This window comes from Eptatretus burgeri, chromosome 5, assembly GCF_056783735.1.
Source record: "Eptatretus burgeri isolate ZD-2024b chromosome 5, Ebu_testis_v1, whole genome shotgun sequence".
Classification (NCBI taxonomy): Eukaryota; Metazoa; Chordata; class Myxini; order Myxiniformes; family Myxinidae; genus Eptatretus; species Eptatretus burgeri.
Window position 1 is genome coordinate 60,942,576 of NC_140965.1, and position 20,000 is coordinate 60,962,575.

Below are 20,000 nucleotides of genomic sequence, written 5' to 3' on the forward strand. Positions count from 1 at the left end.
TGGCCTTTGGAAGTGTGAAGGAATTCAGCTCCACTCAGCATGCTTGCCAACTAAATACATCTCATTTTGGTGGTAAAAACGATTCACAACGATGGGTTTCCTTACTCATTGCTCTGCAGTCTGCATTCAACCCCTTCATTTGTCATCTCATTGACCTCATTTCATCTATCTATAATTCCAGCAGTGTGTGTGTGTGTGTGTGTGTGTGTGTGTGTGTGTGTGTGTGTGTGTGTGTGTGTGTGTGTGTGTGTGTGTGTGTGTGTGTGTGTGTGTGTGTGTGTGTGTGTGTGTGTGTGTTTCTGTGTGTCTGTGTGTCTGTGACCGCTGTTTCCCGACAACCACTGGTCCGATCTAATTGAAACTTGCCAGCTATATTGCTGTGGACCTGAGTATGTGCCATTTCAAGATTTGATATTAATCGGACAAGTGATTCCCAAGTTATGGCCATTTATTTACCAACCAATGACAGGACATGTGCTGCGTAGGCGTGGCCAATGCGCCATTTAGTTACCAATCACAGGACACATTGCTGCGTGGGCATGGCTGCATAGGCCGTGCACGGCCGGCCGACGACGTCACGTGCCGTGCTGGTTACGATGGGGATCGATCGGTGCCTTAGTTACCGTGGGGTAGGAGTGCCAATGGTAAATGGCAGCGAATGTCATGGCAAGCAAAGACAGGGAGGTAAACTTGATTTTAATTAACTTTGTGTGTAAGTATCACAGGAGTTGTTACTTCAATGCAAGCGATAATTCGTGGAATGATGTGAACACTCCGTACGGGCACGCACTACTTTTGGATAGTGATGACTTGCTGTATTCTAATAGTGTCTCGATTTCTTATCCGCATTTATAGATAAACACAATGCCCCAATCCAGTCATCGTTTATGAGAGCGAAGGAATGGCCTGTGTGTTTGTTTGAAAGTTTTGGTTTTTTTTGCATGTACGGCCACGCACATATGGGCACGCGAGAGCGAAGGAACGGCTTGTGTGGTTGTTGTTTCTGTACTGGCACACGGTTTGAAAGTTTTTTTTTTTTTTGTATGTACGGCCACGCACGTACGGCCACGCGAGAGCGAAGGAACGGCCTGTGTGGTTGTTTCTGGCAAGCGGTTTTAAAATGTATATATTTTTTTTTTTTTTGCACGTACAGCCACGCACGTACGGGCACGTGAAAGCGAAGGAACGGCTTGTGTGGTTGTTGTTTCTGGCACGCGGTTTGAGTTTTTTTGCGGGGTGGGGGGGGGCAAAGGCTTTGCACGTACGGCCACGCATCTTCGGGCATGCACTCGTATAGATAAATAACGACCGATCAAAGTAAGAAGAATAACCTCTCTGCGATGAGTCAGGGAAATTAATTGACTTTCTGCAGGAAGAGGATTTTTACAGTGAGTTTTGAATTCACGAAGAGTCAAAACCAGTTTTGAAACCTAATGTGAATCTAAACATAGACTGGAGATTGACGACAACAACTTGATTTGGCCTGAACTCGTCATCGGGAAAACCTGCAACATCGGAAAAAATCCATAAACAAGCCGCACCGTTATTTTAGCCGCAGAGGTCGAAGTTGCGGCTAATAGTCCGAATTTTATGGTAGGTAATGTATCATTGCATAATCTATATATTAATACTGAAGGACCAATTTTGTGCTCCTCCTACCGCTCGCGTCATATTTTTCTCGGTACTGTGACCTGGACTGAAAGAAACTTCGAAACTGTAAGAGTGCATCGCACATAGTGGCGATAGTCAAACTTCAACTCGGAAGCAGAAAAAAACACTTTTCGTTTTACATTCGTTTACATGGCGACGTGTGACGTCACCGCTGAGAGGCGTAAGGACGTCATGACATCATCGGTCATTCGCTGCCGTCATTACGTCATTACGTTTATCGCCGAAGGACCAATTTTGTGCTCCTCCTCGCGGTCGCGTCACGTTTTTCTCGGTACTGTGATCTGAGAAGTTTTGACACTGTGTTTGTACGTCAAAGTAGACACGTGCACAAATCAGGGGACTTCTTCACAAGGAGTAGTGTACACCAAAAATGTCGTGTGCAAGGATGTTTTGTAAGCCTCATTAGGTAAGGCCATGGAGTACATCGACTGGGATCCGGCTCTTCCAAGAGCCGCCACTGGTTGTCATACTGGGCTCATGGAACGGGATCCGTCTGTGACGGGGTTTCGGCTCGTGTTGATAAATACCATTGCACATGCACTGTTATAATTGTGATGCCATCATAATTACAAATAAAAATGTATTATTGCATAAAGTTGATAAATACCATTGCACATGCACTGTTATAATTGTGATGCCATCATAATTAAAAATAAAAATGATACTGCATGGTAGTTCGACTTATTCATTAATAATGCTGCCACTGTAACATGATCTGCTCTCTGGATCTCACTTTCCATTTTCAGCATTGTATTAATAATATTTTTGCATCCTTCTCGTCTTAATTCAATTACAATAAATTATCAAAAAAGTCATTTACTGAAAGTTTTTTTTTTTAGTAAATTCATAGAAGGTACTTCAGCATTTTTGACACAAAATATTTTCTCTGTGTGTTTATTTGTTATTTTTAGCTCGCCTGTTCGAAGGACAGAGAGCTATAGTGATACCCCCAGCGTGAGCGTGAGCATGAAAATGTTAAAGTTTTTGCTGCAAGTTATTTCCTTTCTAATGTTTTTATCTTCCACACTTTTTTTACTGATTACAATATACAAATACATATATTGCTTTAAAATTATTTGGATCAGAATTCACTGCAATGCTTTATTAAAAATATTATTAGACTAGTCTTTTAAAACCGATAAATGTATAAACAGGCGAGCATTGGGTGGCTTTGACACCAACTCTCTGGTTGAGGTATTGGTATTTGATCATTTTCTTGATTTCTGTGGTGTTTCGTCCAAAATTGCTGGGTACTGAAACCTCAATTAGCAATACCTTCTTTTCTTTTTTTTGTACCTCAGTACTATATCCAGTTGCAATGCTTTGTTGTCTATGTTCACGCTTGATGCGACCATTAGGTCATACGTGGGCATTACTTCCTTGTTTTTCAATGATTGCTTTTGGTTCATGTTTCCATGAGTTTTCTGGAACTGGGATATTGAAACTTTTGCAGATGTGCCAGTGGATTACTCCACATACCTTGTTGGGCCTTTGTGTGTACAGTTGTTCTGACATGTTTTTTACATCCCGATAGGGCATGGCTCGTACTTTCTGTTTCTACCTTGCAGAACCTACACTTGTCCGATTGACTCAGTCCTGCCATTTTCTTAAATCCATTGGTGTAGTGTCCTTGATCTTGGGCATTTATAATGATTTGTTCTCCATCCCAGTTGAGTTTACCTTTTCTTAGCCATTCTAAAGGGCCTTCTTTGTCTATTCCTAATCTGTGCAACTCTGGTTTTTTTTTTCTTAATACCGTCTTGCTCTTTTCTCATTTTCCCAGTTGATGGTGTATGTCTGTTGATATTTTGTCTTACATTTTTCTTTTGTCTTTTTTTGCCATTGGTGGGGCTGTGTTTGTTGTTGTATCGGTTTCTTGTGCGACATCTTCCATTTGCACCTTTCTTTGGAAAAAAATTTTTTGCTGTGTGGATTAGAGACCTTCTCTAGTCTGTTGTCTTAATGTTTGCTTACAAATTGGATTCTGTAGTCTGTTGCACTTTTCACGTATTCAGCCAATCCTACAGTTGCCATTCTGTGCACTTGGTTGAGCTCCATGTGGCCGCTACCTCCGTCTTGTATTGGTAAGCACTTTCTCGGGACACATTGATTTTTGCAAAACATTTTACAGGTGGTGAGGACCTGAACACCATCCTGATTAAAGTCCCAGATCTAGGATTGATATGCTTCATGAACTGGTTCCTTCTAAAAGGGATTTTTTGCAAACAGGTCAATTTAGATTTTTTTTTTTTTTTTTAAAGATGAAGAAAGAACTAAATATTCTGAAATAATTGAAAAAAACAAATTTTGTGCAACTTTATCCGCGTTTCACATCGACACTGACGGGTCATAAATTAAAGAAGGCGTATTAAAAGCTTCATAATTACCCCTGCCACCCAAGGTGGGTGGAAGCTACGTTTTCACCCCTGTCTGTCTGTTTTTATTTGTTTAAGAACAGGATATCTCAAAAGGTTGCAGATGGATTCAGACGAAATTTGCTGGAGAGCTTCGGTATATGATGCAGCCAAAATGATTAGATTTTGGTGAATATCCGGATCTTCTTCCAAGAATTTTAGAAGTTATTTTTCACCATTGAGAGATATGGCCAAAAACGAAATATAGCAGGATTTCTGGAAAAAGTTGTGGATGGATTCAGACGAAACTTTGTGGATGAGTTGGTTAGGTGATAAGAAGAAGCCAGTTAAATTTTAGTTCAGGTCCGAATCCAGATCCGGCCTATCAGTCTGATGGAGATATGCGCTTTACCAAGTGGCCGTTCTACAGGGTGCCCCACAGAAAACCAGGAAATTTGGCACAGTTTATTTAAAACAAAACAAAAGCAAACTTAGATGTAGTGTAAAACAAAGATACACTTTATTTTCAAACAAAACAAAAGCAAACTTAGATGTAGTGTAAAACAAAGATACTTTATTTTCAAACAAAGCAAACTTAAAAGTAGTGTAAAACAAAGATACACTTTATTATATTGTTGCGAATTCACGCCCGCCGGCGTGCGGACGGCCGCGTACTCGAATCGCGGCACGTCGCCCACCGGACGGACAATTAAGTTGTGACCCTCTCGGAACAACGCTGGGAGCTAGTCACGGGTGGGGGTATAACCCCACCATGACCGTGCCAATTGCCCACCCGCGCAGGATAGGGTTGCTCGCCAAATTCGATCTACCTAAGTACCTGCGCAGATGGTCGACCGGGCGATCGTACCACGCCACAGGCCGACTCCGGACACGAACCGCTTAAGCGGTCCGTTCCGTGCTACAGTGATAACCCAGCGGTGTTATCGTCAGCCTCGACGGTTCCGATTAATTACCGGGCGTATTAAGCCCACTACGAACCCTTTACGTGAAGCAGGATGGAGGGTCAATAAAGAAAAGACGAAGCGAAACGGGAACAGTTCAACAAGCAAACATTTTTATTCACATGCACGTAAGGCACGTATTTACAGCCATACACAATCAAAATGCACATAAAGCAATTAAAACAAAAGAAACGATGCAGAGCTACAACCGAATACGCGTACACACGGCAACACTTAAACAGTTCTACTTGAGCCAGACTGGCACCACCCACGGACATTCACACCAAAACCCTAAAGAAAAGAAAGAAAGAAGTAGCGACTTCCCTTTTGTCTCTGGTGAGTCCCTCTACCGTGACAGTCAGCGTGGTCGCGCCTGGCCCCGACCTCTCTCGCGGCTGGCGAACGCTCTCCAGCACTCCCTGTACGGACGCACAGGTCCACCTCGCAACGAGCGCTGCCGCATCTCCCGTCCGTGCCTTTGTGACAGGGCCCCTCGCCAAGGCGTGGGCGCAAGACCTCTTCCTGAAGACCAACCAGTCCACCAGCCAAGACGACGAGGAAGAAAAAGCGCTCAAGAGGAAGAGGCGAAAGAGGAAGCTCTTCCCGAGGAAGAGGCTGAAGAGGACTCTCGCGCGCCCGCCCGTGTCCGTCTTTTATCGCGCGGGGCTCCGCCCTTCGCCCCGCCCCGTTCTCTGCTCCACCTTCCTTCGAGAGGGTTCCCGAAAAGGGGCGTTCCCTCACGCTTTCCCTCCACCCCGCTCCGTCTGGGGGCCGAGGGAGTCAGTTTTTGGCTCGGAGCCAGCGAATTATTCCCCATGACCCTTTTCTGACCTCTGACCTTTGACCTGCATCACTCTTCCTCCACTCCAAAGTGCGGGGAAGTCATACGGGAAAAACAGGTGGGAAAAGCCCACCGAGCATCCTTGTTGGTTTTTGTTTGTCCCTCCGCGGAGATCGTAACCGCACAGAGCCTGTTGAATGGCGAGTGGCGAAGATGTGGTAGCGTAGATGGTGGAGGTGGCGTGGTTGCAGTGTGGTTGGCGCTGTGATTGGGATGGCGTGGTTGTTGAAATGTTGTGTGTTTGAAATAAAAGAAAAAGAAAAACGCCTAACTCAAAGGATTGCAGCCTGAATGGATCACATAAATTCCCTCTATACAATGGGTTTGGGCTAACTACACATGCACCTATCAAGATATCTCACCTATGGGTCCTGAATGGTGGTTTGTGAATTTCCACAGCCGTAACAATATTGTTACGGCTGTGAAAAGTCGCATTACACCATGAAGGGCCTGTAGGTGAGATATCTCTAAGTACATGTGTAGTTAGCCCCAAATCCGTTGTCTGGAGGGAATTTATGTGATTCATTCGGGCTGCGACGCTTTGAGATAGCCGTTTTTCTGTTCTATCTTTATTTTGAACCAACCACATCTCAACCACCATCACACACAACCACCTTAACCACCACGCCAGCCATCGTCACCAACTACAACCATGCTCCAACCCTCAGACAACAACAACAACGCCAACAGCCACGACCTTTACCTTCACAACTCAATCCCGCAAACATCGCATCACCGTCATTCCCAAATGGGACCATAACCATCAAACCACCACCGATAAACCCTCCACCACCCTCACCTCTCTCTCCTTCTACGGCCATTCCCGCACCACCTGTGAACACTGAGCGTCAGGCTGTCTTCGGCTCGTTCAGCGATACGCACCGAGCTGCGAGTGCAAATAGCGGCCTTTCCGAGGGAGAATTCGGATCAAGAACGCTACACGCCTACTTCTGATCCGTCCAATTAGCAAGCGCGGATCGGCTTGGCCCCACCTCCAGGCGCATCTGTGTGAAATCGATATATGCAAATTCTAGGATCAGGGGAGGTTCACTCCCACTTTTCCTCCGTCCAATTAGCGAGTGTGGCTCCGCCCCCGAGGTCATCCTGATCCGGATATTTTCTCCTGCCGGCCTATAAAATGGCGAGCGCAAGGCGAATCGTGGCAGAGTGTAGCAGTGTGTGTCGGCAGGGCAGAGTGAGTCGAGTCATCGGTGTGGCAGCGAGTTGGGTTCTGCAGTCATCTGAGGAGAGTTGCGGGAAGAGGCAAAGGAGCTCGGGTCCGAGGCGAGAAGGTCGGCGACGAGGTCGCGGTGTGAGATCACTCGTCACAGGACCCAAGCCAGCCAGCCATTCTCCACCCCCAGGGCATCAACAATTCCCCCTTTCCCCCGTGCTGAGATAGTGCAAAAAAGGGGGCCCCATTCCCACCCCACTCCAAACGTCGTGCCAACGAAACCCGCCAAGGAGCACGGAGTCGGGGCACAGCCACGCGGTCACATCTGTGGCTCGGCCGCCAATGCGTCACGAGGACGCGGGTAGGACGCCCCCGGTCTCGCGGACCTGGCCGCTCCTCCAGGTCACGCGCACATATTGGCCTCCAGGCCTGTCTGCCCCCTTGTCTATGAGGGTGGCTTCTTTCCTTTGCTTTTGAGTAAATGTGTGTTGGCGCCGTCTGTAAAGTAGAACTGTATAAGTGTTGCCGTGTGTGCGCGTATTCGGTAGTAACTCTGCGTCATTGTTTATTTTGTTTTAACTGCTATATGTGCATTTTGACTGTTTGGCTGTATATGTGTGCTTTCCGTGTGTCGCGTAATAAATGTGCATTGTGTGAACTGTTTTCCCGTTTCGCTTCGTCTTTTCTTTATTGACCCTCCATCCTGCTTCACGTAAAGGGTTCGTCGTGGGCATAATACGTTTGGTAATTAATCTGAACCGTCCAGGTCGGCGATAACACCGCTCGGTTATCCCGATAGCACGGAACGGGCCGCCCAAGCGGCCCATGTCCGGAGTCGCCCTGCGGCGAGGTGCGGTCGACCATTCGCGCAGGTACTTAGGTAGATCGAATTTGGCGAGTGACCCTATCCTGCGCGGGTAGATAATTGGCACGATCGTTGTGAGGTTAAACCCCCACCCGTGACTAGCTCCCGGCGTTGGTCCGAGAGGGTCACGAATGAATTGTCTGTCCGGTGGGCGATGTGCCGCGATTCGAGTCACGTGGCCGTCCGCACGCCGGCGGGCGTGAATTCGCAACAATATTTTAGTTTATTGATATGGTAAAATACGGCAAAATAAATATCAAAATTCAAATTTCCTGGTTTTCTGTTGGGCACCCTGCAGTTGGACCTGATCACTGTGAGTTATTAAATTCTAAGAGAGGTGAAGCACTGTGTGGCATTCTTTTGTGGAAATACAACTAGAATAGTGTCAACATATATTAATCTCTGCAAAATTGACAAAATGGGAGGATTTATTCAACTGGATCAGGTCAAAATGGCTATTTTCAGTGTTTTAGTGCTATTTGCAGCGTTCATTTCACGTATGATGATGAAAATTGTATGGAACATACAGTGGGTCAGGCAATACAGTTGCTTTTCAAGAAAGCAACAATGCCTGCCTCTTCTGACAACGTTTTCCAAAATAACCAGTACTGGGAGGACAGATGAGCAGGGTTTGTGCAGGTGAGGGAGATTCAGTCACTTGAACAGCTCTCTATTATCAATAGAGAGCTCATTCCATTGATGCCTGCTGTGGGACAGAAGGAAAAATATTTCTAAATTATATACATCATGGAGAAATTCTATCAGAAAGGTGTTTGACTTCCCAAGTGAGAACCATATTGTACTCTTTTACCAGTCATTGCTGAATTTCTACCTATTGAATGTCAACTATTATGTCGTATAGCAAAATTTATATGTGGTTCTTCGTCTTCTCATAATTCTTACCTGAGGTTGCTTAATTATGAATCTTGTAACAATGGGTAGTATGTCATCAGTAGCAAAAACTTTTAATTACATTTTATATAAATGTAAGTTATCGGTCAATATCTTTTATGCTCCTAATGCCCATTTAATGTATGCAAGCATAGAATTATCAGCAGTTTTACTAACACTGCATGATGATGTTATTGTACCTAAAGGTTCCTTTGTGCAGTAAATTATATTTGAGAGAGAAGAAGCTCCACAGTTCCTCTCTGGAGCAGAACATTCTGAATTTCAATTGTTAACTGTGCTTTGCACAAAGTGAATTTGTCAAAAAGGTATTTACAACTTTTACCCATGTGGTATTTCTTTTTATTCCCAATTTTTAGTATATGTTTCTCAATTGCAATGGTATCTACTTTTATTTATTGTACGTTTGTATTTGAGTGTGCTTTTTTGGTACGAATAAAGATATTATTATTGTTAATCCTGCTTGTATATTTTTGCTGCAATAATACTCTGCGTGATACGTGATAATAAATGATTATGAATTACAGTTGTTTTCAAGTTGTGGTCATTATGTCTTACTGTGCAATGTAATGATGTTGCAATACAACTTCAATGTTTTGATAATGGCACCGGTAAAACAGCGGTGCTCCGCTGGCCCCATACCTATGGGTTGAGGGCTCCATCAAGCTGGAAGCTGAAGGGTGTCATGCACTGTAATGTTCGTTTATTTGGCGTGCAAAGAAAAGGGTAAAAACAAAAACTCCATTTTATGAACGTTGCGATAAAGCTGAAAACTAACGTCATGCTTCAATGTTGTGACAACGTTGAAATCTGACATCATGGGTGTTGCAAATACAACTTCACACTGACCCAATTCTGACGTCAGGTACAACCAGAACACGACGCTGCAACAACGTCAGATTTCAATGTTGTCACAACGTTGAAAACAGACGTCATGGGTGTTGCAAAAACAACTTCCCACTGACCCAATTCTGACGTCAGGATGGAACTGGCAAACGACGTTGCAACAACGTTGTTTGCCTGCTGGGTAGTAATTGTTCGGGTTAGGCACTCTCAGTGCCAGAGTAGTGTTCAGACATCAGATCAATCAGTTTTGGAAACACCCCACGAAGACCAAGAATTCTCCAGAGGGCATCCCGATTCACTGAATTAAATGCTTTACAGAGATCAATGTGGCTTCAAGCAGCCCCTGCTGAAACTCTCATCTGCCTTTTGTGAGGACCCAAAGAGTGAGGATACGATCAATCGTTGACCTCTTTGGTGTAAAGCCTGACTGCTCTGGATGCTGGTGCTTAAGCAGATGATGGCGAACCTTATCAATAATTATCCGAGCAAAGAGCTTGCCCAGCACTGAGAGCAGCGTCAACCCTTGGTAGTTGTTGCAGTCTTGACGATCACGCTTCCCTTTCCAGAGAGGGACAACAGGACCCTCTTCCAGGCAGTTGGAATGATGCCTGTGTTCCAGGCAGAGCACAGAAATGCATGCAATGACACGAGTACAGAATTTCCACAAGCCGTGAAAAGTTCAGCATGGATGCCAAAGATCTCAGGTACTTCACCCCATTTCAATCGGTTCATCACAACCTGTGTTTCCACAAACAATGGTGGATCACAGTTGATTGGAGGGTCAGCAATAGGGATAGTCACACCCTTGACATCCAACTCGACAGCTGGTGGATCAGTGTGGTACATCTGCTCAAAGTAACCGGGCCAGCGGGTCTTCACTTCGGATTCCTCTGCCAAGAGCCGACCACCCTCTGCTGTAACTGCAGTACACCGAGGGATGGGCTTGGAGGAACGGAATGCGTGAATTCCCTTCTAAGCAGGAATGAGAATCATTTGATAACAGGTGATGCTCTACCCCCTCACAGATTCCTCGCACATCGGCCTCCTTGGCCACCCTCAGCGCATGGACATTTTATGCCTCAACTCCCTGAACAGCTGAGCTCTGCAATTAAGCCTTGCACTGTGGCTCTGTTCAATGGTATCCAGTGTCCCTTGAGAGACAAAATTCTTCTTCACCCGACAGTCAAATCCTGGCACTAACCTCCGAATAAAAAAGTAACTCAACTGCAGGAGGACGTCCGCAGACACAGTTGGGCACTAGATATGGATGGCCGTGAGCTCACAAGGAACTCCTCTACCCTTTGACAGGTTTTGTTTTTTAATCCTGCATGGTGTTCATATGATACACCCTCCTCACCAATAAACTTGGTGGGGGAGACAATTTAGTCGCTGAGAACCCAACAAAGGTGGGAAACGTGTTCCTGAAACCACAACTGGGCAGAAAGCCCCACCTTCAAGGGTTTACACCAAGCGGTCATGCCCCCAAGGGACGATTGGTGGGCATGACGTCAGAGGCTAGCTGAGGAGGAGAGGCCCCGCCTTCCCGTGTTTGGGGCGAAGAGGCCATTCCCCGGAGGCGGAGGATATAGAGAAATGGAGCATACAAGAGAGATAGAGGTGGTAGATCTTAAGAGAGATCGGTGTGATCGAGGTGAAGGGCAGGCAGGCTTGCGCACTTTTGGATTATGGAAAGTTTCCGTCTGGATAGGACGAGAGATCGGCGGAGTGCACATACGAGGTCAGTGTGAGGAATGCACGAGGCAGTTGACAATTTTGAAGAGGTTTGTAGTTGGCTTGCACACTTTTGGAAAGAGGAAGGTTGGTACATTTTGAGCCTTTATGTGGAGAGCCGCTTGTGGATGGCCTGTAGTACGCCTGCCCTGCTACGAGAGAAGCGCCTCAATTCCAGTTCTACAATGATCAACTATGGGCCAACTTGAAAAGGAGGGTTTTTCTTTTTCTTCATATCCCCGTTGTCTATATTTGAGTCTGTGTGCAAGGCATCAAGCGTCAAGTTATTGGTTCACGAAAAAATATTTTCACGAAAAAAAATAAGTGACCACTATATTTGTTATTGTTGTGTGTCTGTCTGTCTGTTGGAGTCGATCTTGTCGAAAAAAAAAAAATTTTCAAAAATTTTTTTTTTGAAATTTGTTCTGCCCTTATTATCACTTTTTCCGTTGATATGTTTGTCTCTCTGTTCGGTCCAGTGCTCCGTTAATACAATGGCGATTTTGATGAAACTTGGTTGGTAGGTTCATACCATGACCTAGTTGTGTGCAAATGAGAACTGTTGCTATGGACCCATCTGTTCCCTCACAATGGAACTTTGAAATTTTTTGAAATATCATAAAAGAATTATTTTTTCGAAAATCAAAAATCGGGCCACGAGCGACTGTGGGCAGTACATTCAGCCATATTGTCAAAAATTTCCCGCCGGATCCTATGAAAACTGTCGGAGAAGATAGACTTTGAATGAACCCTGGTCAAAAACAATAAAGAAATGAAGTTCGTTTTATCTCAGAGACTATGAGTCAGATATACATGAAACTGGTATGTTAGGTTCATGGTATGTCCTAGTTACGTGTGAGAAAAAATCGTCGCTATGGACCCCTCCGTAGCCTAGCAACGGCCGAAAAACCTCCAAATGTGGGGGTATTTTAACAAAAAAACAATCTGCAGCATTAACCCTTGAAACTAGAATCATGAATTTTCTTGTGCTTAATCCTCAGGTCATTCCCCATCGAAGGGGCCCATCGCGACTACCCATGTCCGCCTACCGGCTTGTCTGTATGTCTGTCTGTCCCGAGCATAGCTCCATGGGTTTTGATCCGATCCTGATAAAAATTTTGGTGGGAGGTTTATATCATGATCTCGTTGTGTTTTCCTGAGAATGGGCGTGGTGTGCCCATTATGGGCGGAGCCACGCCCAAAAAACGTGTTTTTAGGGGGTAGCCGATTTCAATTTGCATCTTCTCCTTGGGGGTTTGTCAAATCTGACAGGGGTTTTGGTATTTGGTTAGCCAATGGCACCTGCATAGCCCCACGGAGCTCAATTTTTCATTTTCGTCCCAAGGTCAAGGTCACAAGGTCACGAACTTAGAAAATTGCGAATTTTGACATAAAAAATTATCTTCTCCGAGGGGTTTGTCGAATCTGGCAGGGGTTTCGGTATTGGTTAGCCCAATGCCACGTGCATAGCCCCACGGAGCTCGATTTTTCATTTTCGTCCCAAGGTCAAGGTCACAAGGTCACAAACTTATAAAATTGCGAATTTTGACAAAAATCCATCTTCTCCGAGGGGTTTGTCGAATCTGACAGAGGTTTCAGTATTTGGTTAGCCCAATGGCACCTGCATAGACCCACGGAGCTCGATTTTTCATTTTCGTCCCAAGGTTAAGGTCACAAGGTCACGAACTTAGAAAATTGCGAATTTTGACAAAATCATACGACCGCCCAACCTTTGAGAGCTAGGATGACAATATTTTTATGCATAATCTTGAGGTCATTCCCCACCTAAAGTCTTGAAACCATTTTGCTCTAACTCGAACACCTTGCCCGTGGCGCCCCCTTCAAGTTTGTTTTTACGTTGATTTCATGCAAGTATGGATAATCCGAGGAGTGCGAAATGCCATATAGCCTACATGACGTTATATTGTTCCTGGAATGTTCCAGAGGAAGTTTTGCACCAAAGGTCATAATCCTTGACCTTTGACCTTTAAAGTTCACAAAGGTCAAATTTTCAAAGTTGTGGGAATCGAACTGGGTTTTCGACCTTCTTCGACGAACTAACTCCATTAAGCTATAGCACGTATCCTGTTTCCTTATTTTAATGTCCACAACATTGTTTTGTGACCTTTAAAGGTTATGCAAAGGTCAAAATTTTAAACTTGTTGAACGAAACCGGGTTTTCGACATTTTGCAGTTAATAACCTGTCACTCGTACCACATCATGTTGATCATTTTTATAACTTGGTCAAACATTATCACATTGTCTCATCGTTGACTTCTGAAACAATCTACATCGTCAAATACTGCTCGTGAACCATGGTTGTCTTCAGACTTGTTTATTTATTATTATTTCCTTGTGAATTATCGTCTTGTAAATATTTGTGTATATTCATTAAACGTGTTCATTTTGAAGAAACTGTATTCGTGTAATTGTCGGGGGTTCGAGGATTAACCCCTTGTGCTGTCCTGGTGCAGTGCTCCTGTACCGTGCTCCTCCGCCCATCCGCCATTGCCCTCCGCCAAGCACTTTGAGCACATGTTAAAATCTCCGAGGATTAATGAGTCCGCCTCCTCTTAATAAAGAGCCGTTCAGCCGTCCCGGGGGCTGTCGGCATTAACCACCCGTCACCACAAATTGGATCGGGGGGTTATCTTGGGCCGGTCACCCCCACAACAATCTTTATATGTATGTGTGTGTGTGTGTGTGTGTGTGTGTGTGTGTGTGTGTGTGTATGTGTGTATATATATATATATATATATATATATATATATATATATATATATATATATATATATATATATATATATATTTGCAGGCCGGGGTCCGATGGTGAAAACGACCACGAGGTGGGGGAATTTACATCGATTCCCACCAGACTCCCCGGAATTGCAGGCCGTCGCTCACGGATAATTCTGTGATGCGGTGGGTCGCTTAACCGACCGTGGATGCCAATACCTCAACTGCGTGGCGTATGGTCCTCCTGTCTAGAATCGAGTTACCTAATTAACCACGCAGTTTCAACTACCGGGGAACCACGCCCTCGGTACGCCTTGCCCAAACCGGATCACTCTACCGACTATGGTAGAGTACCAACTACCAACTTTACCAACTACCTTTCCGGATCGGATGCAGCCGAGCGGAACTGCCAAGGACGTAACGGCTCGAAGGAACGGATTATTGGGAATAAAGACCCGGCTAAACTCAGATCCGAACCATGCTGGACCAATGGAGGAAAAGACAAAGACGAGCTGGGAACATTTCTACAATGATTTATTGACACTAAAGCAGGGAAAAAAACATGTGGTACAGGAAAAAGGTTTATTGGGTGTGTTATGCAGGGGAAGATGAGAGAGGTGTGGTGCAACAATTATGCAAGCAACTTATAAAAGCAGACACAGTGCAGACTTGACGCGAGATTAATACAAGCAACAGTCACAACAATAAAAATCTTAAACAGGCTTATCTACAGACAGGCTCCACACACTCAGACACACACACTCAGACAAAATAAACCCAATGAAAAGAAAAACGGACCTTTTGCAGCCAGGAAGGGAGGGAGTTGAGGCCACAGTTTAGGGTACCTGAGTGTTCTGGGGAAAGGGATGCTCCGTGGTGCGGCACCCGACAAGGTCATGCGGTTTGGTCCACAGCCGCACGTCTGGAGATCATGTCCGTCAAGGAGCTTGAGTGGAGAGAACGGAGTCCGAGGCAAGAAATGGAGCAGTCGACAGGATCAGGCAAGAGACCCGGTCGAGGTCGGGTGTGCGTGGACCAGCAGTCGGGCTGTCGAGGCGGGATGTGGTCAGAGTCAAGCAGCGGAACACCTTCACAACGACCCCATCAATAACAACTGCAACCTTCTGATCCTTCTCCCACTCCAACGAACTCCTTTTCATCCCATACAACTCTACTCTGAGGATTGCTTCGTATTTTATAGATCACGGAGCTAGGGGGTGGAGCCATGGCGAAGCCGACGTCATAGTTCATCCCGATTGGACCGGGCCTTCATGCGGTCCGCCTTCCTGGGCGGGGCCTCACCAGAGCCAGGCAAGGTCCGCTCACACCAGGTGTCTGGGTTTGGGAAGGTGGAAGCCGAGATGGAACTGCCACAGCGAACGTCAGGATTCTGACTTGGAAAACGAGTCTCTGGGTAGGCGCTCGTCATGCTGTGGTAATTGAGGCGAGGGTGCGAGGCAAGCGATATGAAGGTACCGTGGTTCAAATAAAATAAAAGGGGAAAAATGATTTATAATCCTAACTAAAAGCCCATCGCAACGCACCCCCATGTTTCCCACTACACACAAGGAAGGGATATATCTGCACGTATACTAATGGAATAACTGACTTGGGACACCTGTATGTTGTATGCATACGATTCCGAGAAGCGTAACAATATTATTTATATATATATATATATATATATATATATATATATATATATATATATATATATATATATATATATATATATATATACACACACACACACACGAGCGATACCCGTGCACATGCACTGGATAGCAGTACAACATAGCTGGTAGCAGACGACAGACCGTACACGGGGAATGACAAAAATACGCATTGTGCAAAATGCAAGTGGTACTATGGAACGCCAAGACTTCCCAAACATTGTCGGCATGTCCGCAATTTCACCACAAGTGCCACAGCAATTTCATCGGGATCGTGTGACGGCGAGATGAGTTTTTAGTGTGCAAGCTTGGTATTATATATATATATATATATATATATATATATATATTACACACACACACACAATCTATGTATACACATGCACACATACATATATCTGTAACTCCTTCAATTAATCCATTCATTCCCAACAGGTCATAACAGGTTGTGCATACTTTGTAAAAAAAAAAAAATTAAATACATGTTGACCTCCCACTGTCTGTCCTTCAACACATTGATGGGTCTTATCCGTTTTTATATACATGTCTAGTTTTATAATTATTGGATTTATCAACAGAAAATTTCAATCCCAGTGGACATTCACTACTTGTCCCATAACATTTCAAATTATGTGAGCTTTAATCAAATTTAGAATCCAAGATTGTATAACATGTCCATTCTGTCAAGGTGCATAATAGCCATTTGATTGTTAAAGGCCCTATATGTGGAAGTTTAACACGTTAGCATAACGAGCTGTTGGGTTGGGTTTCACCAATATACAAAAGCCAATAATGGGAAGTTGCAGAGAGAAAAGCAACTGCTTTGATGAAGAAAATTTCTTCCCTGTAGATGTTGAATTATTTTTCAATGATTAATCTCTGTGAGGAGGAGGAAGTAGTAGTTTTAATTTTTCTAATTAAATCAAAATTAGCAGAAAGCCAACCCTCATATATCAAGATGAAATCCAATTTATTCAAACATGTGCTTTTTATGCTTGGAAAGAATCTGCCATAATTGCACATCATACTCCCAATTCGATATAATTAATTATCAAGAGAGAGCTTAAAAAGCCCCAGGTGGAATTCTGATTTTTTTTAGAGCATAACTGACCAATGAAATTATTCTCCTTTTGATATGTATTATACCCCGTGGTGATGAGAAAGGTGAAAGCAAAATGACATTCTGAAACTGGTCATGCCAACATTTTTATATGACAAGGTATAAAGGTCATTTTGTTCATTGCCCTTGCCTCTCTGTAATCATGTGTGACACTTATAAGCATCAATTGTTCAAGTGTTGTGCAGAAAAATTCCAACTAAAATTACATCGACAAGTAAAACTTTCAGTTATAAGTAAGTAATTAACCTTTTTCATCATGCTGTTCTTCATGTAATCCTTTCTGTAACTCACAGACCAGTATTTGTGTTTGTGTTTGTTCAGCTTGTGTTTGTTCATTGGCAATTTTTTTTTTTTTTGACAAGTATGTTGATCACTTCTGTTTGTCTGTCCACTCACCTTAAATCGCCTACAGGTCACAATTTTAAACCGATCTTCACGAAACTTCACCAAATGTTGGAGTTGGTGGTCTGACAAAATCATCTTTTTTTTGTAGTTCAAAAGGTCATCAAAGGCCAAAGGTCAACAACTTTTTCGAATTTCTAAAATCCTCAATTTTCTTCCGATTGACTTGAAATTTGAAGAGGATTTACATATCAGGTCACTGAATTCAACCACCTATTATTTTTGAGGTCACTATAGGCCAAAAGGTCACCATGGGCCAAATTTCTAATATTGTCAATTTCCATCCGATTGAATTGAAATTTAAATAGGATTTTCATATCAGCTCACTGAATACTACCACCAATTATTTTTGAAGTCAGCATATGCCAAAATATCAACATAGGCCAAAGGTCAACAACTTAGGTGCAATTTCTAAAATCCTCAATTTTCCTCTGATTGACTTGAAATTTGAAGAGGATTTGCATATCACGTCACTGAATTCAACAACCAATTATTTTCGAGATCAACTAGGCCAAAAGGTCAAAATGGGCCTAATTTCTAAAATTGTCAATTTCCATCCAATTGGTTTGAAAGTTGAAGAGGATTTGCATATCAGCTCACTGAATACAACCATCAATTATTTTTTTCTGGTCAGCATATACCAAAAGGTTAACATAGACCAAAGGTCAAAAACTTAGGTGCAATTTCTAAAATCCTCAATTTTCCTCTGACTTGAAATTTCAAGAGGATTTTCATTTAAGCTCACTGAATACAACCACCAATTATATTTGTGGTCAGCATATGCCCAAAGGTCAACATAGGCAAAAGGTCAACAACTTAGGTGCAATTTCTAAAATCCTCAATTTTCATCTGAATGACTTGAAATTTGAACAGGATTTGCATATCAGGTCAATGAATTTAACCACCAATTGTTTTTTAAGGTCAAAAGGTCAACATGGGCCTAATTTCTAAAATTGAGAGATAGGGCCAAAAACTATATATATATATATGTGTGTCATGATATCTCAAAATGTTGTGGACGAGTTATGACAAAACTCGGTGGATGAGTCGGTTAGGTGACAAGAACAAGCAGATTCGATTTTGGTTCAGATCCAACCTATCAGTGGGATACAAAATGTAAGCTGTTCAGCCGAGCAGAAGTTTGCGCTCTATCGAGTGCTGTTCTACTTCGTTCTGTTTTGCCAAGTGTCGCTCTCTGAGTGATTTTTTTTAATTATTTGTTTGTTTGTCATTTGTTTAATTTGTTTGTACTCCTACAGTTCTGGGCTGATTACATCCAGACTTGCTGCATAAGATCAACATGACCCCAATGAGGAGTGTTTTTATCTTTGTGGGTGGTCTTGTATGGAGAGAGGGGAGGGGCATGCAAATTCTCTATGTAAATTTGTATCGTGTAGCGCTACCTCCAGGTGGGGGAAGGTATTACAAGTCTCCACCCTTTCCAGTCCAGTATTCCTGTCCCCACGTTTTCCAGGACAGTGAGGTACATGTATTTTGAATTGTAAGCAGTAGGTACGTTTTTGCTTCATCCACGCAACCTGGGTTTGTTTGTTTTTTTTTTTGCCTCCACAGGGCTGTTAGTTGCCTATACACTGCCCAAATAAAGGTGTGCATCAGAAGAACATGTTGCATGCTTGGAACAAGATCACCCATAGTGCAGGTACTCTGCTGGTACACTTAATATAGGGTTAAAGGGGGTTGATTAGTGAGTGTGTATCTAAACAATGCAAACAGGTAGGGTCCAATACACCAGGCCAATTTTATTTATTTATTTTGACGTGCTATACGAGTATACCTTTTTTATTTCAATTTCTCTTTGCATGCCCTTTCATGTGTCCCTCAAGTCGAATTTTTACATTTCTGTGGTATCTTTTTTTTTTTAATTCCGTTCAGCTTTAATGGGATTAGTTTATTTACATTTAATAAAAACGCTACCCTGATACTGCATGGCTTGGGTCCATTGGACCCATGTTTGCGTTTTGTGTTGTATCCTTCGTAATTTGCACATAACACATTCCATTCAAGGTTCATCATCTCTGGGGGGATGTCTTGAGTCATTTGTGATGTATTCAAGTTATTTGGAAAGTTTCTACTTGTTTTCTCATGTACTTCCTGAGTTGTTCTCAACTTCGTGTTTATTTTACGATGTTTTAAATCGGAACTGTGCTTCGATTTATTTTACAAAAATAAGTATTTTCTTTTTACTTCACATGATTTTTGAATTTACGAATTATTATTCTCTTCCAACGAAATATCACTTGATCTGTGAGGTGCTTCTTCTGCCTTTTGAGAGCATTGTACAAACCTTTTCCGCATCCTTATTCATCGACATTGTTTTGTGATTTATTATTGGTATTTTTCCATTTTGAAATCATTTACCACCGTGTTTCTCCTTTTGACAAAGGTAAGTTTCTTTTTAATCTCATTATTTCCTAACTTGTGCGGTTTTATGAGGTTTATCTTCTTGTGTTTTTTTCTGCGTTTGTTCGGTCCTGCAAGCAGGATGGCCGATTTTCCGTTTGATTTAGTCGATCTATTTTGTATTATTCCATTTAAATTTCAAATAAATAAATAAACATTACTTTTTTGGGGGGTTTTCTTCAAATAACAAGATCAAAATATATATTATTATTTTTTTGCAAATATCATCCATGAACCTAAACATTCTATATTAAAGCATAACAATAAAAATAACAATATATTTTGCAAGTTAAC

At 43.1% G+C, this 20,000-nt stretch overlaps 1 long non-coding RNA gene across 1 annotated transcript in view; it reads left to right on the forward strand.

Moving 5' to 3' along the window:
* LOC147026524 (uncharacterized) overlaps positions 1 to 20,000 on the forward strand; it is a 99,994-nt gene that overhangs the window by 29,868 nt on the left and 50,126 nt on the right. The window contains exon 2 of the long non-coding RNA XR_015057937.1: positions 18,858 to 18,945. This is a non-coding gene — a long non-coding RNA (uncharacterized LOC147026524). The remainder of the gene's footprint in view (positions 1 to 18,857; positions 18,946 to 20,000) is intronic.